General features: G+C 35.8%; 1 protein-coding gene across 4 annotated transcripts in view; it reads right to left on the bottom strand.

The window, feature by feature from the left end:
* The window catches only part of EPS8 (EGFR pathway substrate 8, signaling adaptor), a 250,410-nt gene that overhangs the window by 135,200 nt on the left and 89,276 nt on the right, over positions 1–25,934 (bottom strand). The window contains exon 3 of one of the 4 annotated variants that reach the window (XM_020994273.2): positions 8,932–9,072. The exons of the other annotated variants lie outside the window; for them this stretch is intronic. The gene's annotated coding sequence lies outside the window, so the exon portion shown is untranslated. The remainder of the gene's footprint in view (positions 1–8,931; positions 9,073–25,934) is intronic. 4 annotated transcript variants of the gene reach the window in all.

Genomic DNA, 25,934 nt, shown 5'->3' with positions numbered 1-25,934 from the left:
CCCTTCCCTGCCCATTCCAGGTGAATATACAGTTGTCTCTTTCCTCTGATCCCTAAGGATACTTTCTATACATATCACTCATTTGGTACTTAATATATACTAACCTGTACTATTAATTTTTTCATGCACCCATGTCTTTTCTCAACTAAATTATGATCTCTTAGGATGCCAACCTTCTCATAATTGACAATTTTATTAAACAATTGTTCAATTAAACCAATAAATATTCAGAGACAACCATGCACAAGGCTCATTCTCACTAGAAGCATTTAGTGTACTGCCTTGCACATAGTGGGTCCTTGAAAAATATATGATTGATTATTTCTGGAGCTGTCAAGATTGACACAACATTTTCAGAATTTATATGAAGTTCCCCTATGCAATATTGACAACTGAAAATGCCACTGAAAATACAAAGCAGGCCAGGATGGCCTGGAGGGGGAAAAAAAACAAACAAATTGATTCTTTCACTGATTAGTTATGATATGAAATGAGCCATCTCTGTCATGTAGGCTTCCTACTCTGTAAATAAACAATAACAATTTTTGCTTATATTAAAGCAGTACTATGGGGGTGTTTTCATATATGTTTTTGGAATAAAACATACCACTTCTATGACAAAATTGACTATTTTTGGCTACTTATTGAGAAAGGGGAAAAAAACCCAACTTTTCCACAAATTCCTTTCATCTCTTCCCTCCTATCCATCCCAATACAGGACTATTTAGCAACCACAACATGCTATTCTTTTTTGAAGTGAAACCCAATAATATCAAACACCCAAAAATAACTCTGACGTATTCAATTTAATTTAAATGAGAAGAAGAATTTATTTGGGCAGAAAGGAAGTAAGAATACCAATATGGCAATGGAAAAGATTTATTTACTGGTAATGATAGTGTATTTACTTTTGTTGGTGTTGCTCTGTACACATCAATTTTAACATAAAATAAAATATAATATAGTAGGATTGTACTGTTTATATCACAGAGATTAAGAACTGACTCAGAGGAAAGAGTGTTCTCCTCTGACTCACTAAAGCCACTTCCTGCAACATCCTATGTTTTTCTTGGAAGAAAGACCACATAGTTTCTATGATTACTGTTTTATGATGTTACTTGACATCTAGTAGTTCTGGACCCCCTTTGTCCTTAAATTTTTTTTATTATTTCCCTTCAGATTCTAAATCTTTTACTCCTTTAAGTGAATTTTGAAGTTATTCTGTCCAGTTCTAACATGAATGTTAATTTGATTTAGTAGCACTAAATCTGCAAATTAATTTAGGGAATATACTATATCTTCCCAAATATTTGTCTTCCTTTATTTCTATTAAGTGTTTTACAATTTTATGTGGCCTATATGTGTCCTGATAACTTAACATAGCAAATTTCATTCACTTTGTAGTTTCTTTGAATGGAATTTCCCTATCTCTTTTTCCTGAGTTTTTTAAAAATAATGGCCAAAAAATGCTGATGATTTCTGTAGGGTTTTTTTTTATCTATTTACCAAAATCATTAATTGTTTCTATTTTTTTTTATTGAATCCCTGGAATTCTCTAAATCATCATAATATCTACAAATTTTGTAAATTCACTTTGCTCTTTTTTGTTTACAATTATTCTAATTTCTTATTGTGTCTAATTGCATTTCTAGCCCTATGTCAAGTAATAACAGAGATAAGCTATATGCCCTTTGCTTTACCCCTGATCTTGTTGGAAAAGTTTTTAGTGTTTAACCACTTCAAATAAGGCTGTTTTTCTGCTTTGATCTTTTTATTCCTATGCTTTTTGGTGCTATTTTAAAACAAAAGAGGGTTGTATTTTGTGAAATGTACAAATTCACAAATTAGAGAGATACAAACTAAAGTAACCCTAAGTTTTCATCAAACATTCATGAAATCAGCAAATGTGGTTAAACAGTGGATATGTTAGATTATGAATTCCCATTTCACAACTAAAAAACACCCCTTTATTTTAAAACTCTTTCAAAGGGATTTTCTTTCTATTTTTGAATATTCAGAGATCAGAATTCCCCAAGATAATCCTATATCTTTTCTAGGATGTGTCTTCTTTCACATGCTCTCATCATACTGGTCCTAGAGATGGAGTCAACACAAACACGGTTAACTACTGCCATTTATAGACTCTTTCCCCCAGATTTGCAACTCTAGTGGCTCTGGCTTCAAATACAAACTCCTCTCTTTGTTTTTTAAAGACATTCATAACCTGACTCCAACCTAACTTTCCAGCTTCATTATGTATTATTGATCCTCCCAAGCTTTATCTAGCTAAACTAGCATTCTTACTATTCCTTGACACCTCATCTCTCATCTCTGTGCCTTTGCATTAGCTCTTCCCTCTACCTGAAATTCACTACCTCTTTACCTCTCTCATAGAAACTCTTACTTCTTTCTTCAAGACTCAGCTCAAGCACATTCCTATATGACATCCTTCCTGACACCTTCAAATGCTAGTGCCCCCTCTCTCTGACTTACCTTTATTCTGTATATTCTTAAATATATACAACTTGCCTCCATAAATGAAAAGTAACTTCATAGAGAGTAGGAATTGTTTCATTGCCATCTTTTTATCTCCTATGCCTAGTACCATGTCTGGAGCAAAGTAAGCACTTAATAAGTATTTGTTGTTTGATTAGAAATATGGACACACATTTCTACTGTTGGTAAGATTGTGAATTGGTCTAACTATTCCAGAAAACAACTTACAACTATGCTAGAAAAGTAACATAACCTTTGACCAGTTACTGGCCATATATTTTACGGGTATCAAAGACAGAAGGAAAAGTCCAACATAACAAAATATCTTTTATAATACTTTCTATGGTAATAAAATGGATGCTCATCAATTGAGAAATAGCTGAACTAATTACAGTGTAGGAACATAATGGAATATTATTGCCTAGTCAAAAAAGACAAAAAACCCCACAAAATCCAAAAAACAACACCATGGGAAATTCAAAGAAATGTGGGGAGATTTACACAAACTGAGAAAGTGAAGAAAACAGAATCAAGAGAACAACATATTCAATGACCACAGTAATGTAAAGACATCAAAATTCAGATTAATATACTGACCAATCCTGATTCCAGAAGACGGATGTTGAAACCTACCTTCTCAATAGAGAGGTATTAATAACTATAGGTACAATATGTTGCGATGTTATCAGACATAGACAATATTTTGTTTTGTTATATCTTACCCAAAGCATAGACTTACAATGGAAGTTATTGGGAAGTGACAAAGATGAAAAAAATAAGGCATCAATAATTTTTTTTAAAGAAAGAGGAAAAAAAATCACGAAAGTGTCATTATTTTAGAAAACTGATCAAAGCAGGCTAAAATCCATTCCAGGATGGCCTACAGTCATATGTATTTCTGAAGTTTCCAGAATTTAAAAAAATAGAAAAAAGGATTTCTTAATACACTCAATCAAAAGATTGGAAGCTCAATTAAATCAACTAAAATTATTCTATTCACATGAAATAATATTAAAATTCTTTTTAAAAGTGAACTTTTGATATTGCTATATACTTGCTTTGTATATAATTTATATTTACTGATATGTATACAAGTTGTTTATTCCTAATAGAATGTACTCCTGGAACACAGAAACTTTCACTTTTATTTCTGTATCTGCAGTGCCTAACAGTGACTGGCACATAATAGGCTTTTGATGTTTTTGAATGAATGAAAGATATATAAGTTTAAAAGCATACATGTATGTGAGACCTCAATCTCATGACAACTAAAAAGAAAACAACTAGTCTCTAAAAGAGGTCCCATGGACTTACTATACAGTATTATTATTCTAAACTTTTTCATTTTCATCTTCTCTAGATAACCTTTTACTTCTCTCTAAATCAAAATTTTATGAAGTAGGCAAAACTGGAGTACAATCGGAAGCACTGAGTAAAATACAAAGACATTTACCCCATTTATTGTTTACCTTGGTCCTATTGACTCTGGCAAAGATATGACTGGATGGTGCTTATGGTATCCTATCTCTGAGAAAATAATTCAGTTTTTGATAATCAAGAACTTATTTCATTGACTTTTAGTAAGATATTTTAATTAGTGTTGTTCAAATAACTTCATCCAAGTAGAGTTTATTTTATATATTCTGTTGATCATTCCTTATTGAAGAGGAATATGTTAGATAAAAAAGGTGGTGGAATAGAAGCATTGTAATAGAGTAGAAAAGTGCTAGATTTGGATTCAGATGCCCTGGGTTCCAAGTTTGGCTTTGTCAAAAAGAGAAGTTCTTACATTGAAAAGGCAATAGGGAGCTACTGTAGCCTCTTGACCAGAGGTGTGGCATAGTGAGATCTGAGATTTAAGAATTTCTATCTGGCATTCTGTGGTTGATGAATTGGAAAAGGGATTGACTATAGTCTAGAAGACATTACAACAATCCTAGTGAGAGGTGATAAAGGTCTGAATTAAAGTCATGCTTGTATTAGTAGAGAGAAGGGTATGGATGTCTTGGAAGTACTGTAGAACAATGTTATCAAACTCAAATAGAAACAAGAGCTCCTAAACCATACATAAGGATCCCTGCAGGCTGCATGTTTGACATGTCTGCTGTGGAAATAAGAAGACATGGCAAGTAATTATAGAGAATGAGGAAGAGCTCTTGGAGATCAAGTAATTATATTCATCTTACAGTAAATAATTTACCATAGAGGTCAACATGTGGAATAATTACTATATGCATTCTTGATTTTTAAAATTGACATGGCAGATAACTATCTTATATCTGACAGTTTAGCTTGGGGCAAATAAATGGTTAGGTCAATTATTCAAATAAAAACTATTTCCTCCAGTTTAGCCTGGTCCAGACTAGCCAAACCCAGCTTCCATCCCTTCATTAAAAGATTAAATACTTGCAGTTGCCGTGGATCTCATTGTCCTTACCTCCCCATTCAGCCAAAGTTACCACCACTCTGGACATAGCTCATATCTAAAGCTCTTGATAAGTAAATTGTATATAAGATATGGCATGATTCGAAGAGTACTAGGAAAACTCTACCTTCTCCAAAATATTTTCTTTACCTAGGCCCTACCCAGTAGTGAACTGCAGTTCAGAATTAGAGAAGCAGTCCTCTGAATTAATCACTGAAATCTCTAAGAATCTTCACACTATAAATACTCAAATTAATATTAATATATACCCCTGGGAAAGAGAAAGGAGTTAAATCATTACAACCATCCTGTAATCCAAGTTTCCTCCAGTTCCAGATAAGGAAAATTAAGCCTAAGAAGATGAGGTGACTGCCCCAGGCACACACAAGAAATGAGGGCCAGAACCAGGGCTAGAACCCAAGTATTCCTACTACAACACCCAGTCTTTCTACACTGCTCAATCTTTTTTACAACACAGTGTTTCAATTCAAGAATTCTTTAGTAAAAAAAAAAAACCTTCTGAAATTGTGAAAGGAATTCCAAGTCAAACACAGAATGAAAGAAGCTTTATCCCTCTCTAGAGGTAAAAGCTTCCCCTGTCTACCAAACATATCTAACTCAGTTGCTACTGCCTGACAGGAATTTCAATCAGCAAATTCCATCAGGAAAAATGATCAAAGAATATGATTGAAACCAAAGAAAGTAAGAAGGAAAAAAGTAAAGACCTCAGGTAAAATAATCACCTTATAAAGATTGAATGCTACATCTTTCCACATCTAAAGAAAATTTTATTGAGATAGGTTGAAATGTGATAAGTGTGTTGTAATACCTAAAGATATGTGTCAGATATCATTATTACCACCATTATTATTATTGGGAAAACATTACGTGAAACACATTCTAATGCTTCATTGTGTCATGTCTTATGCTACAATAAAATGAAAATTATGCAAGTAAAGTCATGTTAGAAAATAAAAGTTACTTGTTTCACAACTAAGGATCAGAGAAAAATTCATTTCCACACACTTTATGATAGTTACAAAAGAAGAAATACATAAAATTTAAAAGTTTGCACCAATAAAATTAATGCAGCTAGACTTACAAGAAAAGAGATATGCTGAGGGAAATCTTTATTATAACATCTCCTAAAAAATCTGAATCTGTAAGTTATAAAAGCATAAATGTATATAATTTTTTGTAAAAATTCCTTAACAGACTGATCAAAGGATATAAGTAAATACCTTTTAGAAAATAAATGTGAACTTGAGTTTGACATATGAATTTAAAATTTTGAAATTTTGAAAAAACATCAAAAATCACATCGCTGGTATATCATTCTGTATTAATCAAATTGAAAGAGATGTTGACATAGAAGGAAAATTCCATTCTATAGAAAGACAGGAATGGAACCTTGCTGTTATTGAGCTGTGAGAGTCCAAACATTCTGGGAAACAATTTGGAATTTTGTCAGAACATATGCTAAATTGCTCATACCCTTTGATCCAGAGATAGTAATAATAATTAGTACCTATAAAATTTTAAGATTTGTAAAAAGCTTTTCATATCTTATCTCATTTTCCCTTACAACAATCATATGAGGTAAATGCTATTATTATCTCCATTTTATAGATGAGGAAACTAAGGCCAAGAGAGAGTAATTGCTTTGCCCAGGATCAAACAACTAACAAATGACTGAGGCAGGATGCAAAGTGAACTCTTTATGACTCCAAATCCAGTATTCTATCCATTGTCACCATAGATTCCATTAATAGAACTGTGCCCCAAGAAAGTTATTAAAAGTTTTAAAAGACCCTACTCTTCCCCACACCCTCTTTCCTTTGTGTCTCCCCTTACTCAGGCCACCTAGATTCAAGCTGGGTCCAGGTGGAAAAATCTGTGGCTATTCATATCACTTGGATAAGGTAGGAGTCATCAACTATGAGCCTTCCAGTGAAATGGTGAACCAGCAGGCCTTACCATCTGCTCTGCCACTACCCCCTTCAAAACTACCATCTGACCCACTGGTACACTCTAAGGACCCTTAGATTTTGCCATCTGCCCAGCATCTGAACTCTTTTATATGTGGTGTTTCCCCAGTTAAGTGTAAGCTTCTTAAGAGCAAGCTGATCTAACCTTGGAATATAGTATTTAATAAATACTTTTTTCACAGAGTCATTTAGTCATTCAAGAAAAGACATATCCAAAAACTTTTATATAATATAAAAATGTATACATTTTTTAAAAAATTTGTGATAAAAATCTGGAAACAAAATACATATCCTAAACTGGGAAATGGCTAAACAATGTGTGGCAGGCTAATATAATGGAATATTATTGTATCATTAGGATAACAAATACAAATATTTTATAGAAACATGGGAAGACTTCCATGAAATGATGCAGAATGGAGAGAGCAGAACCAAAAGAACATTCTATCCAGCAACTAAAATAGCTAAATAAAGACAAAATTAAACACAAACAAAACTCAGGTTAAAATTTACAACACTGATACTAACCAATGAAAGTAAAAGCATACATCCTTTGTTTCTGCTAGTGACTACTAGAATGGAAAATGATATTTACCATCAGAAAAAATAACAATATCACATGGTTCAACAACTTTTTTTTTAGCAATTTTATCCTGGTAGGATATTTACTTGCGTATTTGTTGCACATTATCTTTTGTGACAAAACAAAGTGCAATTTGAATACCAAAAGAAATTTAAAAATGACTAAAATATCTGTATCTTTTGATCCAGAGATTCCACTGAGAGCCACATTCTCCAAGGTGAAAGAAGGTCCCATATACAATAAAATATTCATTGAAGTACTTTTTTGCAGCAGCAAAATATCGAAAACAAAGTAGGTGCTCATCTGTTGGGGAAAGGCCAAATGAATTGTGGTATAGGAATTTAATGGAATATTTCTGTACCCCCACACACAAATATAAATATGAAGAATCCAGAGAAATGCAGGAAAAATGAATAAGAACTCATGAAGAGCAAAATCAAACATAATCAGGAAAACATCATAAACAAAGACTATGACAATGTACATGGGGAAAAAAAAGAAACTGATCACTGTATAATTATAATGACCAAGTTTGTTCCCAAGGAAATAACAATCAATTGAAAGGTATTGAGAGTAGGGATGGGAAAAGAAACTCCTTGACTTAAAATGCTAATTGATATGAGCTGAATCCTTTAAAATTTTCAAAGCCTTTTCAATCCTCTACTCTCACGGGATCATCTCAAAACCCCTGAGAGATAGCAGGAACAATGTTTATTTCCTTTTCAGATGAGGAAACTAAGTTTCCAAGACGTTAATTGGTATGGCCAAGGTTACAAAACTAATAAGTGTCAACCCGGATGCTCCATGAACAGGGCCCTCCATCTCTCAACTCACGCATTTTCTCTGGCTTTCCCCCATTTCTAGAATGCTCTCCCACTAGGGCCACTGTCCTCCTTGGTTTTCTTTAAGTCCAAACTAAAATCTCATCTTTCATTGGAAGCCTTCCCCAACCCCTTTAATATTCTAGTACCTTCCCTCAGTTAATTATTCCCTATTTATCTAATTATTTCCCACTTACCATGCTATATATGTTTGTATATATTTGTTTGTATGTGGGCTCCCCCATCAGATTTCAGCTCCTTGACGGTAGGGACTGTCTTTTGCCTCCTGTATCCCCAGCACTTAGCACAGTGCCAGACACATACTAGGCACTGAATAAATGTTTATTGATTGACTGATTGAATCCAAAACTTCTGATTCCTAGTTCAGTACTCATTCTGCCATACCATAATACCATCTAAAATTAACACCTATATAGTACAGAGATGATCAAACCATGCCTTTCCCGCGTAGCATTTTTATAATAATGCCTGTGAAGGAGAAGTCACATTTGAGAACTGCTTAATAGTTAATATTAGTACTGCATAAAAGTTCATGAAGTTTGTACTGTTTCCCACTTCCCTTGGAATTTTCCTTTGTTAATGGCACTTTTTAATTACCTGAAGCAGCTAGTTGCAGCTAGTGGCAAGAGTGGAAAGGGTGCTGGGCCTGGGGTCAGGAAGACCTGACAGGTTTCAAATACTTAATAGCTCTGTGATCCTGGGCAAATCACTTCTTTGGGCACTTCCCTCTCAGGATTGCTGTAAGGATCAAATGAAGTATTTGTAAAGGACTTAGCACAGTGCCTGACACACAGTAGGGATCATATAAATGCTTATTCCTTTCCTTCCTCTCTCATTTTACAAAAAGACTGATTCAACTATGAGACTCCCATAATTCTTCATTCTTTTCTATCTCAAAAGAGAATGTGGATATTACAATTCCGCTGTCAAATATAAACAGTCCTTATATGACTTAAAATGGGTAAACAGCAGATCATAAAGAACTGAGAACTGGCCTTCTCTAAGGTTTGCAAAGTACTATAATCTCATATTATACCAAAAACAGCTCTGAGAGGTAGGTGCTGTTATATTATCCCTTAAAAAAATGGTGAAACTGAGATAAACAGAGGATAAGAGGTTTGCCTACAAATGACAAGTCCAGCTTTTATCCCTGACCAATAACACATTTAGCAAGGACAAACAGATTTCACATTTCCTTGTGCTAATGGTTGCTAAAGAAATCTATTTTAATTACATTAAAATCTAGCTATACTGAAAAAAATGAGTTTTCTGTGTAATTTATTTTAATGTTACATAATTCCCAATTTAAACAAATATTTAATTCTAAGGAGTAATGGGAAGAAGAATTATTTTTAAGTCTTATTAAAACATAAGGGAGACCAGGGACTTTGGTGCCAGTAGTAACTTAGGACAAAGTTTAGCAGCTCCACCCTATGCATGGTCTTACGTGAAGCTCCAGGGTAACTAGTGGAGTACAAGAGCTGAAAGGACTTTCCTTACCCCACCTCTAATAGCAGGCACATCTTAGGGAGGTACAGCTGAGAGCAAAGCTAAGCAGTTTGGAAAACAGATTTGACCTAAGGGTTTTTTCCTAGCTGAATGGGTGAGACTAAGGATATGACTCACAGAAGAAAAGGAATAACCCTGAGGTTACAGGCTAGTTGTACAAAGTACACACAAACAACTATGCCTCTACCACTGCAGAGAAGAGACTTCACATGAGCTAAAACTCAGTGGACAACCAAGAGATGCCAGTAGAAGCAGAGAATCAACAATTGAGAACCAGTAGCTAGACAGTGAAGAAAAAAAAGTTATGAGACCATAAAATAGCTCCTACCTCGTAGTCTCCAGAAGAAAGCAGTCCACAAAATGACACCATGAGACCAGCAGATGATATAATAATAATAATAATAATAATAATAATAATAATAATACCTAACATGTTAATAGTGAGTGCTTCAAGGCTTATAAAGTCATTATCTCATCTGATCTCCCCAACAGCCCTTTGAAGTAAGTGGTATTATTAGCCTTAGTTTAGAGAAGAGGAAAGAGAAGCTCAGAAAGACTAAATGACTTGCCCCAAGTCACACAAATAGTAAATTTCTGAGACAGGATTCAAACCTTGGTCTTCCCAACCCCCAATTAAGGACTTATTCTATTCACTACATAGTATACTTCAGTGGCAGTTTTGGAAGCAGAAAAAGATTTCAGGCAGCACAGAGTCATATCCATGAGTTATTCTGGCTACACGTGTTCCCTCTCTCACAAGGGTTTGCCCAACTGTTTGTATTCCCTATATGTTTCTTGTATTGTCATACAAACTTGTTGATAGGAAAACTATCAAAGTCAGCTACCAAGAATGGTTTTGCACAAACATGCCTCAAATGATAGATTGCTATAGCTGAGAATGTCTTAAAGGTCTGGATGTAACAAGGAAGACACCTTAAAGTTATTCTTAGTGGATTTGGTTACAAGCTTAGTCCTCCTAAATCGAGGAAGCTTTAAAAAAAATAATATCCACTTAAACAATAATGGTGGCTCAGTGAATACAGCATCATACCTGGAGTAGGGATACAGATACCTGTGTTCTAATCCTGCCTCAGACACTTAACTAGTTTTGTAATGCTGGTCAAGTCACTTAACCCATCTGCATCAATTTCCTTATCTGTTAAAAAAAAAAGACACTCATTGTACCTGCTCCCCAGAGTTCTTCAAAGAATAAAATAAGATATTTGTAAAATACTTTGAAAACTTTAAAGCATCATAAATGCTAGGTATTATAATTTGTTTGCTATAAATGCCAGCTATTATAACTGGTTTTGCTGCTGGATTTCCAATCTTTCATAATAATAAATTTATATTTGCACATTCATTTACAGATTGCTAAAGGTACTGTTTTAATTTGTCATACAAATAGTAGATTCACTGTGTCCTTTTCTTATTTTAAAAGCATTGTATATGCGATGACTAACTTTAATGGACTTAGCTCTTCTCAGCATTGCAAGGATCTAAGACAACTCCAAAAGACTCATGATGGAAAATGCTATCCACATCCAGAAAAAGAACTATGGAGTCTGAATACAGATCAAAGCATACTATTCTCTCTCATCTCTCTCTCTCTCTCTCTCTCTCTCTCTCTCTCTCTCTCTCTCTCTCTCTTTCTCTCTGTTCTTTCTTGGGTTTCTCCCATTGGTTCTAATTGTTCTTTACAATATGAGCAATGTGAAGATATGTTTAATATGAATGCATATGTATAGTCTATATCAGATTGTATACCATCTTGGGAGAGGGGAGAGAAGAGGAGAAAATTTTTAACTCAAAATCCTAAGGAAATGAATGCTGAAAACTAAAAATAAGTAAATAAATATAAAAAAAAAGCATTGTATAACATTACTTAGTGATCTGTGAGTACTTACATGTTCCCTGTATATGCTCCCATTTAAGTTGCTACTAATCAATCAATCAATCATCAATAAGTATCTTTCGACCATTGTGTTAAGGGCTGGGTAGACAAAGTAAAAGTAAAAATAGTCCCTCCTGCCCTCAAGGAGACACTGATACATAACCTATACATAAATCTGTGTATATCAAATAATAGAGAGTAGACTAAAGACAATCTTAGAGGGGAAGCCAGTAGAAGCTGTAGGGACCAGGAAATGTGTACTGCAAAACATGGCACTTCTGCTCATGAAACAGAAATCTGTCAGAAAAAGTGTCATGTGATTGGGAGAGTTTCTTGTTATTTATACTGCTGCTGTTCAAGAAAATATCTTTTGCTTTGAATTAATGTGAATTCTAATTTGGACTGGTAGAATAGAAACGAGTCATGGTCTAAAGTGGTTCCCTTTACTGCAACAGTGAAGGACTATAGGTTTCAAATATTCCATATACTACCAGCTGTGGCTAATTTGTTAGTTTGTTTCACTAAACTGCATTTTTTTTCTTTTTAGTCTTTGTTACAAAGATCACTGAAGGAGAAAGAGAAGGAAAAAAGTGACATAGTTGAAAATGAGTGTTCCATAAAAAAACGAAATAAGTAATATAAAATATAGATCGAAATAAAAATTCAAAATGTTTACCATCTTAAAAGAAATTATTGCACAAAGCAACATATCAGTACTGACATTGTAAAATACCCAGAAGAAAAAAATGCAATTATGTGATCTGCTAAAGTGGTTTCAAAGGTCATACCTTATACTTGTAAAAAATGTTTTTCCTTAAAGCCATTATTCAAATTCAAAATGCATCAAAGAAAACTTCTAAAAGCTTTCCAATAATTAAATATAAAAGAAAACAAAATGTCTCTAAAGATTGAAATATTAATAGCAAAGAATTTTAAGACAAGATTTACATTAAAAATGTCTTAAGACAAAATCTCTTAACTTCTTTAAGGGGAAAGTTGTCATTAACTTGCAATTACATGGCAAGTCAATTTTTAACAAGAAAATTTTAACTAGTCAGTTTTTAACTGGAAAATCATAGACCTCTAATGTACTCAGGAACTGTTTTCAGGGAATGATCACTGATGCACAGAGGCTACACACACAAACACAAATATGTGCATAAACACATTTGATATGTTTATTATATATACATACGTACGTACATATAGGGCAGCTAGGTGGCACAGTGGATAGAGTGCTGGGCCTGGAGTCAAGAAGATTCATCTTCTTGATTTCAAATCTGGCCTCAGACACTAACTAGCTGTGTAACCCTGGGCAAGTCACTTAACCTTGTTTGCCTCAGTTTCCTCATCTGTAAAATGAACTGGAGAAGGAAATGGCAAACCATTCCAGTATCTTTGTCAAGAAAAACCCCAAATTGGGGGGGGGGAGGTCATAAGGAGTTGAAGATGACTGAAAAATGACTAATAACAACAACAACATAACGGAGAGAGAAAGAGAGAGAGAGAGAGAGATACAGAGAGGCAGGGAGACAGAGGCAGAGATGAAGAAAGACAAGGAAATGGCAAACCACTCTAGTATCTTTGCCAAGAAAACTCCAAATTGGGAGGGAGGAGGTGTCACAAAGAATTAGACATGTCTGAAATGACTGACCAACAACTACTACAAATAACTGGATATTTTGGAGTCAGAGAGTGAAAAAGGAGGTTTGTAAAATGTGGTAAGTCATAAATACCTATACTCAGTTACGTTAGAGGTTAGGACAGATGGATTGCTTGAATTCAGGAGTTCTGAATTGCAGTGTGCTAAGTCAGTCAGTCAGGTATCCACACTAATTTTGGCACCAAAATGGTGAGCCACCAAAAGTGGGTGGTTTCTAGGCTGCATAAGGAGAAAAAATTACACCCAGTTAGAAACAGAACCGTGCAAAGTTTCCATGTTGATTAATGGGGTTATCAGGCTGATGAGGAGCTGCTGCACTTCCAACACTGGTGAAAAAAGAAGACCCAGGCTATTTCTACCTGCCCCACCCCCAGAGTCATAGATATATTATTAATCTGGGTGACTCAAAAGATGGTGATATTCTCATCAGAAATAGGAGGAATTGAAAGAGACATGAGTTTAAGGAGAATTCAATCTATTGTATTCCTATTATATGGCACTTGGAGTTTTATTTAAAGTTTGAGATGTTCATAAGCCATCCAAGTAGAGAGAGCAAGAAAACAATTGGAGAAGCAGGACTGGAGTACAGGAGAGATATTAGAGTGGTCATCTACATAAACATGATACGTGAATCCAGAGGATCTGCTGAGATTAGCAAGATAGAAGAAGCAAGAGGCAGCCAGAGAGACATTCATGCCTCCTAGGTATGATCAAGCAAAGTAAACCAAGGAAGAACACTTAGGCAAGAGAAGAACAAAAATGAAGCAATATCACCAAGGTGAAGAGAGAACAAGACATCCAAGAAAGGAAATAGATCAGTGGTGGCAAATACTGTGGAGTGAGGATTTAGGTAGGAAGAGCTAAGAGAAAAAGTCATCAGTAGTTTAAGGGATAAGTTGTAGTGTTGAAAAGTGCTTCAGTAGGTTGAAGACAGAAGGTGGATTACAAAAGTGGTTTTTTTTAATTAATTAATGTGAGGAAATGGGTGTGGAAATTTTATACATCTCTTTCTAGGAGATTGTAGCTGTAAAAAGGAGATATATGGCAACAGATTGAAAGAAATGTCAGGGTCAAGTGAAAGATATTTTTTTAAAGATAGGTGAGATATGAGCCCATTTGTAAACTGTGGTAATGGAGTCAGTACATAGAAGGAGATGGAAGAAATTGAAAAGAACTCTTCTATACTTGGCAGGTGGGCTTGGAGAATTTGTAGAGCCAAAAAATCCACCACCCAACATCCAACCTGATGATAAGCCTTCATGATTTAGCTATATGATCCCTGGATGACAGCAATATTGTCCATCACTGAGTCTCTATCTGAAGTCTCTTCTACTGAGTGGGAAAGGTCAGCATGAGCCTAATAATTAGAGTCTGCCTTGGAGTCTAGAAGATTTAGGTCCAAGTTCCATCTCTGAAGTATGACCCTGGACAAATCACTTACTCTCAGGAATCTGGATAGTTCTACAGTATATAAGTTGCTGAGGAGATGCTGATGCATATTAGGTCAAGGAAGTTTCCCTATATCATTGAAATCACAACTCTGATGGTTGGGGGCGGAAGGGAGGTAGAAGAGAGAGAAACTGACAAAGCTTGGCTTAAGCTTTGAGATTCCTGGGCCACTTTCACTTCACAATATGGCATAGTAATTGTGCTTTAGTGAAGGCGAAAATTATAAAATTTTATATAAATGTAACATATTTTCCCATGCCCCCCCCATATAGAAACTGAGGCTGACAGAGGTTAAGCGATTTGCCCAGAAACATACAGATAATAAGTGTGGAAGGCTGCATCTGAACTCAGGGCTTCCTGACTTCAAGCCTGGTACTGTATCCACTGGATCACCTCACTGTACTGTACAATTATTCTTTGAGCCACCATACATGAAAGTTTGTGTTCACTGTCTCCCCCCCCCCCACTATGGAATGAGTACTACTTATTCCCTTGTTCCTCCCAAACTGTGAACACACTGCTACAGGTTGGGACCTCGCAGTGGTCACTGAGAGAAACAATCCTTGCGGAGAAGGGGTCTCCACCATCCTTACTCCAGACAATACCAATGACTGACTGACTGCCAGATACAAGCTAAAAGACCCTGAAAACACAACTACTGTCAGCACTTTGCACTTGTCCCAGGCCAATGTCCTTGCTTCTAGTTTGGGCTCTGCATCCATAGTCCAAGGAAGTCAATTCTCATGGGACAAATCAAGCAACTTTCTCTGCAAGTACTGCCTCAGCAGCCACAGCTACAGAAGAATTAGTAAAGAAAGTACTTCAGGGCAGCTAGATGGCACAGTGGATAGAGCACTGGCCCTGGATTCAGGAGGACCTGAGTTCAAATCCAGCCTCAGACACATAACACTTACTAGCTGTGTGACCCTGGGCAAGTCACTTAACCCCATTGCCTAACAAAGAAAGAAAGAAAGAAAGAAAGAAAGAAAGAAAGAAAGAAAGAAAGAAAGAAAGAAAGAAAGAAAGAAAGAAAGAAAGAACTTCACCAAAATTCTTGGCACTGTCAAATGGTTCCACACCAGAAGCTGATATGGTTTCATCAATGTATTACCGCTTTGCCACAGTACCCTAAGGAGCAAAGGGCCTTTCCATAAGACCCGAAGCTAAAATTTCCTATATGTGTTGTCTCCCCCTATTAGTATATAAACTCCTTGAGAGCAGGGGTTATCTTCCTTTTCTACTTGTATCTCCAATGCTGTCTTGGCACAGCACTTTGCATATAGTGCTTAGTAAATGCCTTTTCTTCATTCATCCATCCATTAATTCATTCATAAAACCTCACTTGCTATTCTTAAAGTCTGTTGCTCTGTAAAGCACTGTCCACTGAAAGATGGTGATCAAAAAGAGCTGCCCTTTTGCTAACCCCTGATTTTCACAGTTGTCTTTCTGTGAGTCTACAACTATGTGACAAATACTGCCTGAAACTGTTCTTTGACCTATTGCCAGCTCTTCTGCCCTCACTACTTATCTCTACAGTTATCCCTTTGGCATCATGACTTTTCCCCTCACAATTTTGACATATCACAGGTGGGCACAAGAAATTAAATGGGATTTTTGGGGAAGTTTTGCGGAAGCTGTAGATGACATGTGAAGGCCAGCAGATGACACAGAAAAAGTTTAGAAAAGTAGAAATGTATAAACTATTATGGCCAAATACTTCACCCAGTAAGTAAACATTTATTGTAACACTGTAAATACCCCATAAAAGAAAATATTCAGACTTCTTCTCAGGTATGAAGGGAGGGTCAAAAAAATTTATTCAGATTTTCCAGATTGCAGGGGAGCCATGCCCCTCACCCCTGCGAAGGGATAACTATACTCCATTCTAGCTTGCCATGCTATAGTTGTCTATGTATCTAACTGACTCAATTCTTTGTACATGTCTAAACTAGCAGGGCTGCATCCCAGTGGACTCCCCTTCAATCCTGATGGATTGGCTCTTGTCTAAGACCCTAGAGGCCTTCTATCTAATGTAGATTATGATGACAGAACTGTACAAGAATATAAGATAAGTCTAAGTCTTAAAGTTAGGGGCAGCTGTGTGGTGCAGTGGATAGAGTGTTGGCCCTGGAGTGAAGAAGACTCATCTTCCTGAGTTCAAAACTGGCCTTAGACATTTAGTAACTGTGTGACCCTGTCCCTTAACCCTGTTTGCCTCAGTTCCTCATTTGTCAAATGAGCTGGAGAAGGAAATGGCAAACCAGTCCAATATTTTTGCCAAGAAAACCCCCAAAAGGGATCACGAAGAGTCAGACACAACTGAAAAACAACTGAACTGATGTCTTAAAAGTCACTTAGAGGAGTACATTCCAACTATTTTACAAAAGGCTTTACAGGTCTTCTTGATTCTATGACTTTGTCACATGCTCACACAAGAGCATGGAGCAATCCTCATAAAATATTCCCTAAAGTCATGGCAAATGCCTTTTGATGTTTGATTCCATTCAACAACCACTGTGCTAGACACTATTCCCATGTAAATGTTTATATACCTGAGTAGTGCCTTAGCACACTGCCTTCCACATAGTAAGCAGTCAAATATTTGTTGAGTCAAAAAGATTCCTGGAAAATGGTTTTATTTCCTCCTTCCCTGGCCACCATTCTCCCTTCCAATTACATTTCTCTAGTTGACTGACTGACTCATGTCCCAGATTATTCCTATATATTTACATAGTTAATATAAAATGCAATGTCTCTATAATGATGTCACTTCTGATTTCAGACTTTGACCTCACCCCACTCAGTAGTTCTACTGGTTGCTACAGCAGCCAGACTGACAGAAACATAACCACTAAATACATAGCTCCACACTGAAAATAGGCAGCAGCTCCAAGGTGTCTGCATATAATCTTCAAGTTGAATAATCATGAATTAACACAAGCTTTTGCTAATAGCAATCCAATACCATAAGCAAATATTTCAACAACAACAACTTTTATTTACATAGTGTTTTTACCAAATGCTTTCCTCAAAACAATCTTATCCCCTAAGTTTAATCCATAAGTAGGAAATGTATTATCACCTAACATAATACACTGTCCTCATTTTACAAATAAGAAAACTAAGGTTTAGAGAATTATCAAAGGTCACACAGTCAACAAATGTCAGAACAATGTTTCAAACTCAGGACTCTCCCAATGACAAGTTGAAAGCTCTTTCTATGACACCATATACAATGAAGGTTGCAGAATACTTAGCAGTGAAACTCCCAACACTTGCTTGTTTGTTTGAATCTGCTAAAACATATTTGTTGAAACAACAAAATGGTCTTCAGCAAACGACTGTTAGAATGAAATATTTTCATAGTCTACTAGTTATACATGAATCTAGTTAATTACCAAAACATATATTCTTGTCCTTCATATAACTAAGAAATATTTTGTTCCAATTATTCTTGCATACTATGAATAAGCTACTAATTGCCGAGGGTAATAACTACATGCGAATTTTAAAAATTTTTTTTATTTGCTACAAAGAGCTCTTTATGCTGAACAAAATGTTAGTCTGATTCCCAGACTGCCTGGCTTTGCAAAAGAAAGACAGAAAAGGGGAGGGCTCAACTCTTATACTGCTTAATTATACCTTTAGATCTGGAACCATACAAACCAGAAGACTGAAGGAAGTACCACCATTCACTTGGTCTCTGAGGCAGAGGGTTAGGGTTAGAGCAGGTCTCATATATTCTATATTCACCCCTTTATACCCAAAGATACAATCTGACAGTCTGATGGCTGTGAGTTAAAGCCTCAGAATTGCTTTAATTTGTAAAAACAAAAGCAAAAAAACAACATATGCCAAAGGAAATGTCCCCCTCTAAAAAAAGAAGCAATTGTATTACTAGTTAACTTTAAAATATATTTTAAATGAATACATAAATCTAACAAGTTTACAGTTTCTTATATAATCTTTTTTGTATAGTGTACTTTTCATTTGCTTATAATTATTTTCTGATGATTACAATAAAAAAGAAAAAATTAAAATCTTATTTATCCCCTCCTCTCTATTCCCATTGTTATCATCTTAATAAAAGTTCTCAATACAACCTTCCTGGGCTACAGTAATAATGCCCTAAAAGATCTTCCTGCTTCTTTACTTTCTCCACCTCCAACTCACATTTGTATAGAACTTTCAGATTTTATAATTTGTTTCCTCATAACAATCTTCTGAGGCTGGTAACACAAGTATTATTGTCCTCATTGTACATAAGAGGAAACACGCTTTGAAAGGTTAAAAGCCATGATCATGATTATACAGTAGTAAATCTGTAAGGTGGGATTCAAATACATATCTCCTGACTCCAAATGCAACACTCTTATCTACAACACTGCCTACATGGTCATGTCACTCCTCTGCTCAAAACTCTTTGATGCTCCTTACTGCCTATTAAATAAAGTTAAAAATCTAACCTAATGTTCAAGATACTCCTCAACCTGGCATCACTCGCCTGCCCAGCATCACGCCATTTCCTTGAATGCTTTGCTTCTGCCTACCCTGAAGACATGCTACCCTGGGATGTGCACTGAATTTTTATCTTGGTTCACTTTCATTGGGTTTTCTGCATATGTGATCATCTGCATTAAGATTTAAAATATGCATGTAAAAAAAGACATATGAGAGCTAAAAAAATTCTAAGAACTTTCCCATTTCAATCCTACTCAGAGCCACTGTCTAACAAAAGGTCAAACTCTTTGGCTTCTCGATCAAGAGCCTCTCTAATTTGACACCACTTTACTTTTCTAGCCTAACTCAGTCCCCTATGTTATGGTTACACTGAACTATTTCCCATTTCCCATCCTGTGATTTTCCACCTCCTTCCCTTTACTCATGATGTTTGCTATGTTTGGAATGCTATCCATCTTCTCCCGCCCCCCTTCTGTTGAAATCCTACCAATCTTTTAAAGACCAGTGAAAATTCTACCTCTTCTATGAAGCTTTCCCTGATTCAGCATGGCATAATACTGGGGTACTTAACCTTTTTTGTGCCATAACCTCCTCAAGAACTTTGATGAAGCCTATGGACCCTTTCTCAGAATAATGTTTTTAGGTAATAGAAGGAAATACAAAATTTCAGTTAGAGGTAAGTGAAAAGAAAGATATAATTTTTTTTCCATTTGGGTGGGTTTGGGGAAAGATTATTAATTCAGTTCTAGATGATATGAGTTTGAGATTATTATGAGACAATCAGTTCTGAATATCAAATAGGCTGTTGGTGATATTGGATCATAACTGAGGAGTGAGACTAGGAATAGATATATAAATGTGTCAATCATCTGCATAATATGATCATTAAACCCATGGAAGGGATAAAGTCACCAAATGTGAGAACACAGAGAGAGAAGAGGGTCCAGTACAGAGCCTTGAGGTCTACCCATGGTTAGGATCATTGATGATGATCCAGAGAAAGAGGCTGGGAAGGGGCTGTCAGGTAGGATAAGAACGAAGAAAGCAATCACAAAAACAGAGAGAAGAAAGTATTGGGATAGAAGAAAGGTGGTAAACAGTGTAAATTCAAGAAGATCAAATGAGAAAAGGCCATCAGATCTGGCGATTAAGAGTTCATTGGTAACTTTGAAGAAGATTGTTTTAGTCAAGTCAACAAGCATCTATTAAAGAGTTTATTATGTGCTAGGTAAAAAGGTAATACACATATTATGTGCAGTGAAATAATATGGCCTGGGAAAGTACTAAAGGATTTAGATAAATGTGAGAAGACTTGTATGAATTAATGCAGAACCAAAAGAACCATATTAGAAATTATGTAAATGAAAATTACACTAAAAGATGACAGAATTCAGATTATACAAGATGTATTATGGGATATAGAGAAATGATAGTGTAGCACACTTTCGTCCTTCTTGTAGAAAAGTACTGATTTAGGGTGTGGGTTATTACAAACGTCAGACTCAATTCCTATGTCTCTTTATTTGCTTAAATTTTTTTCTTTGTTGTAAGAGAGGGTTCTATGGGTGGAGGGAGAAAGGAAAGCAGGTAAGTATTGGGAAGTGACAGCAGTATAAAAATAGAAAGTATCAATAAGACTTTCTTTAATGTTCAGGGTCTAGGGGCACAAAAAGCCCAAACTTTACCAATTTTACTTTTATCAGTGATTTTCAATAGAGAAAATCCAAGGTTTCCTATATTTATATATTCATTAAAAACTGATGTAAAAAACCCCACAAAATCAGTCTCCATAAAATTGTTAGATTTACTCTTCATAATGAATCTGAAAACATAAATTTTATTTATTTTTTTGTTTACAGGTTTAAGCATGATAAATGTCTACCAGTTTACATGGTTGTATGGGTTCCCTCCCCTCCATAACTGTAATATTATGTGAAATATCTTTTTTTTGAGTAATTCAACGTATTAAACAAGTGGACTTTTTTCCAATAGTGTTTATATTTTCCTTGTTTGGTGTATAGAGTAATATCTTCATATTTTTTGTCACTTCTGTACCCAAGATACTGTGGACCACAGAAGTAGAATGCAACTTGACAGCATACAGTACAAGAAAATGTATCATAGTGTGGCACCCAGTGTTATAGAGACAAATATTAAACTCAACATACATTTATTAAATGCCTACGATGAGCACAGCATGTGGGTTCATGGAAAATAAAGTATATTTTAGATAAATAAATAGATAGATATACACACATACACACACAAAATTAAGTGAGAGGCTACAAAGTGCTGGAAAAATGCTGGATTTAAGAGTCAGAAAAGATATAGGTTTGAAACCTACCTCTGACGCTAATAGCACTACCATGCACAGGCTGCTTAATCTTTCTGCAATTTGGATTCCTCATTGAGGAATATGATAATAATACTCACTGGAGTTCCTGAGATCAATTAGATAATGTATATAAAACATTTTGCAAATCTTAAAGACAACATAAATATTCATCTATAAGGGAAATGACTATATTTGCTATCAATGCTATCCTTTGAGATGTTACAAGAAAATGCATTAGTGATAAGGAGAATGTGATAGAGAAGTTATTTGGTTTGCAGTTGATTACATTTTTAATATATGTACTTTCTTACTTATACTAATTCAGTCCAAATCAAACTTATTTTGAAAGGTATCTGAGCTCCTAAAACCAAAATTCACTTAAAATATTTAGAAAAATAACATCTGCACAGAAATCCGTAAAACACTATTGTCTTCTAATTCAGCAGCAACTGAAGTCAAAAGACATACATTTTCTGTGGGTTTTGCATACTATTATCAAGACGATACAACTGCATCCGACAATCTAGTGTATTATCTCAGAATAAAAAATATGTAGTGTTTCTAATACCAAACCATAATGGGAAAATAAACTGATTCTGGAATAAAATGGACCTTTTAATAATATCCTTAAATGTCTCAGACAAATATCAACATACCATAAAATAAATAATTTCAAATTATAAAGTAGCATATTTTTATATAGTCTTTACCCTGGAACTTCAAACATTTCAATCATTTTAATTTAAAATCCAAATGCCTAGGTCTTTTCAGCCCTTTAAAATCTAAGACAGCTCCAGGATTTACATTTTACACTTACCTTGGTGGATTAGCAATGACACGCAATGCCACTAAAAAGGAGGGAGAACAAGCTTCTCTTCACAATTTACTTCAGAACTCTTTACACAGAAAATGAGACTAAACAGCTTATCCTCACCACAGTCATTTCCTCTCCTATGCCATTTACTTACACGATACTGAAGAGGCCCTTTCCAAGTTTAACTGAGTGAAGAAAGAAACCTCTGTCTTCAAATCTCAGCTACAGGAGACCTTCCCTGACTATCAATAGATGAGAACTGGTGGGCCAAAGTACTAAATATTTTACATACCATACTGAAAGCATGTGTTAAATTTAGTTCCAATATGATTATAGTTTACCTTGGAATTTGACCTGTTCGTTGACAATATTTTATTGCAGGGTGTGAACAAACCAACCCATAAACACTTACACCTACTTTTTAATTCAGGGTATCTAATGTTACATTTGTTTGGAAATGTTCTAAATACTGCATCTACACTGTATAAATTGGCACTGCTTTTTTGTGGTTCAAACTGGTATACCTTCTTTCATCAGGAATAAACTGTACTGAAAGGAAATGAATCACAGGAGGTCAAGGTGAACTAATACAGGTAATAATTCTTGGTTTAAATATATGTACAATTATCAATGCTTGGTGTCAAGAGTGATTTCTGCCCTTATTTAGTGTTCTTATTTTTCTAAATATTTTAAAGCACATTTTTAGTTCTCCCTTTGTTTTAAGTAAAACAAACACATTAGACCTATGGTTTCATTAACATACGGCACTCCCAGTGAGGAAACTCTCTATTTTAACAGAGATCAACACCTGCTCTGCAACTTATAGTATTTCTCTTGAGTTAAGTGACTTGCCCAGGGTCCCAAAGCTTATATGTGTAACAGGTGAGACTTGAACTTAGGTGTTTCTGAACATAAGACTGGCAATCTATGCAATATGCCACATTGATTCCCAGTTGGGACTTAAAGGAAGCCAGAGAAGTTAATAGGTAGAGAAGAGGCAGGCAAGCATTCCAGGCATGGAGGACAGTCAGAGAAAATGCTCAGAGTCCAAAGATACAATGTCTTGTTTGTGGAACAGTAAAGAGGCCAGAAGCAGGAAGTAAGAAGACTGGAAGGGGTTGGGGGGAGATTATGATGGGCTTTGAATGCTAAACAGGCAATTTTATGTTTGATCCTAGGAACAATAGGAATCCACTGGAGTTTAGTGGGAACAAGAGGGGGGAGGAAGGATTGGCCAGAGGGTGGAGAGTTGACATCATGGGACATATGATTTAGGAAAATCACTTTAAAGCTTAATGGAGATGGATTGGAGTAAGGTTCCTGGTGAGGAAAAATTCTTTGCAGACTGTAAAATTTAATAAATATGCGCTATTGTCATTAGTTGATATTCATTGCAAAAGGACTAATAAACAGTACTTCAGCCATAGAATCATAGCTGTAGAGGTGGCAAGTGCCTCAAAGGCCACTGAGTCCAAAGCCCTCATTATAGTGATAAGGAAAAACTCAAGCCCAAAACAAGCACAAAGTAACACAGCTAGTAAGTTTCAGAGGTAGGATATGAACCCAGGTCCTTTGATTCTATAGCACTAAGTGCTTGCTTCGAAGAAATGTTTACACCTTTCTCATGCAAATGTTGTTAGAATAACCTGAAAGCAGAGTTATTTCTCATTTGTTAGTAGCAGCTGTGTGCTCGCCTTTGTACTACCTGCTGCAGGTAGCTCAAGATAATCTTTGCCTTGGAAGGCCATGCACTCTAGTTGGGAGAGGAGGGGCAATACGTATGCATGAAAATAATTAGAAAATAATCAGTCTATTACCAAATGTTGGGTTGCATGATATAGGCTCTATAGTCTATATGCTAGACTATGTCAACTGAGAGATGAGAATAACTCATTGTGAGATAGAGTAGGAAGGGAAGTTTTCATGTCAAGATGTAAGGACTGATCTGGGCTTGCTGTGGGCCAGGATACCACTGGTGGAACTGGGGGAGCATGAGTTAACTGTACTCACTTCCTCCCTTCCTCACTCCAGCTGAAACTGTTGTAAGCAAAGAAGCTATTGTGCAGAAATGGGGAAGTCTAAGTTAGTTTTGACCCCAGGTGGATTGATCTGGGACCCTGATGTTGGCAAGAAGAAAACAGAAGTGTTTTTTTGGCAGGGAACTCCTGAGATTCCATGGAACCTGCTGGCTGACTGCTTTTAACTTCCATGCCCATGTAGCTTTTGCTGGCTCACGCTTCCATGAACTGCTTTTGTAACTACGTTAGGAACTGCTTTTACCTGGTAGGTATTTGCATATGTTTTTTATTAAAGGATTGGTTATTTATCGGAAACCTCAACTCTGAATGATCCATCACACCCTCTACTGAACCACAACTTTTGTAGTTTATTTCTGAGGAAGAGGAGACATAATACAATAATAACTTTGTGGACACGCTAGAGGTATGGACTAGGGGGGAGTTGATACTTAAATTGATTAACTGGATGAATGACCCAAACAATAGTCATTTCGGAGTCAATGTCAACTTGAGGCAGGCCTTATACTCTTCCACATTTTTATAAAAGACATGGTTGAAGGCACAGTCATTATGATTATCAAACCTACAGGTGCATAAAGCTGAGAGCCACAACTGGAGGGATGAAAGATTCAGAATCCAAAAAGTATTTCAACAGGTTAGAGACAAATTAAATCAAATGTCATTTGAGAGGGATGAATATCATTAATATATGACCCTTGAGTGACTACTTAGTTTCTGTTTTTGTATCCCTAATATCTACCATGGTCTCCTGCAAATTCCAGGTACTTTATAAAAGTTCATCAAATTGAACAATTGTTAATTCCTACATTTCTAGTCAATAAAACAATCACAGGTTGGGGAGGGAGAGAAAGAGAAAGAGGGGAAAGGATGGTGAGGCAATACTTAATGTAAAAAAAGATCTGGAAATTTTAGAGAATTCCAAGATCTATATGAATCACCATGGTAATAGAGCAATTTTTAAAAAAAAGGTAGTATTATCTGAGGCCCCATTAATAAAAGCATGATGAGTGGAACAAGGATGGTGATAATCCCATTTCACTCTGCCTTGGTCAAATGACACCTATAGTGTATTTTAGGAAGGGCACTAACGAATTAGAGCACGTCTAAGGGAGAAAAATCAAAATGGTGAAGGGTCTCAAGATCATGCTAAGTGAGGAATAGTTGAAACAAAAGGCTTGATTAACCTAGAGAACATAAGACTTAAGGGTAGATAAAGATTGATGTGCTCAAGCATATGAAGCATATGAAAGGCTGCCATGTAAGTGGAAGAGGAATTAGATTTGTTTTGCTTGGCCACCGAAGTAGGCAGTGGGTAGAAGGTTCAGAGAGGAAGATTACCTGCTTTAATCAAGCCATCCAAAAGGGGAGTATGCAGCCTCGGGAGGTGATGGGTTGCTTTAATCTGTGTATAGGCTGACTTTTTAAAAAACATGCAT

This window comes from Phascolarctos cinereus, unplaced genomic scaffold (assembly GCF_003287225.1).
Source record: "Phascolarctos cinereus isolate Bilbo 61053 unplaced genomic scaffold, phaCin_HiC Scaffold_1;HRSCAF=81, whole genome shotgun sequence".
Classification (NCBI taxonomy): Eukaryota; Metazoa; Chordata; class Mammalia; order Diprotodontia; family Phascolarctidae; genus Phascolarctos; species Phascolarctos cinereus.
Note: the sequence above shows the minus strand (reverse complement) of the source record. Positions and strands in the feature narration are given on the sequence as shown.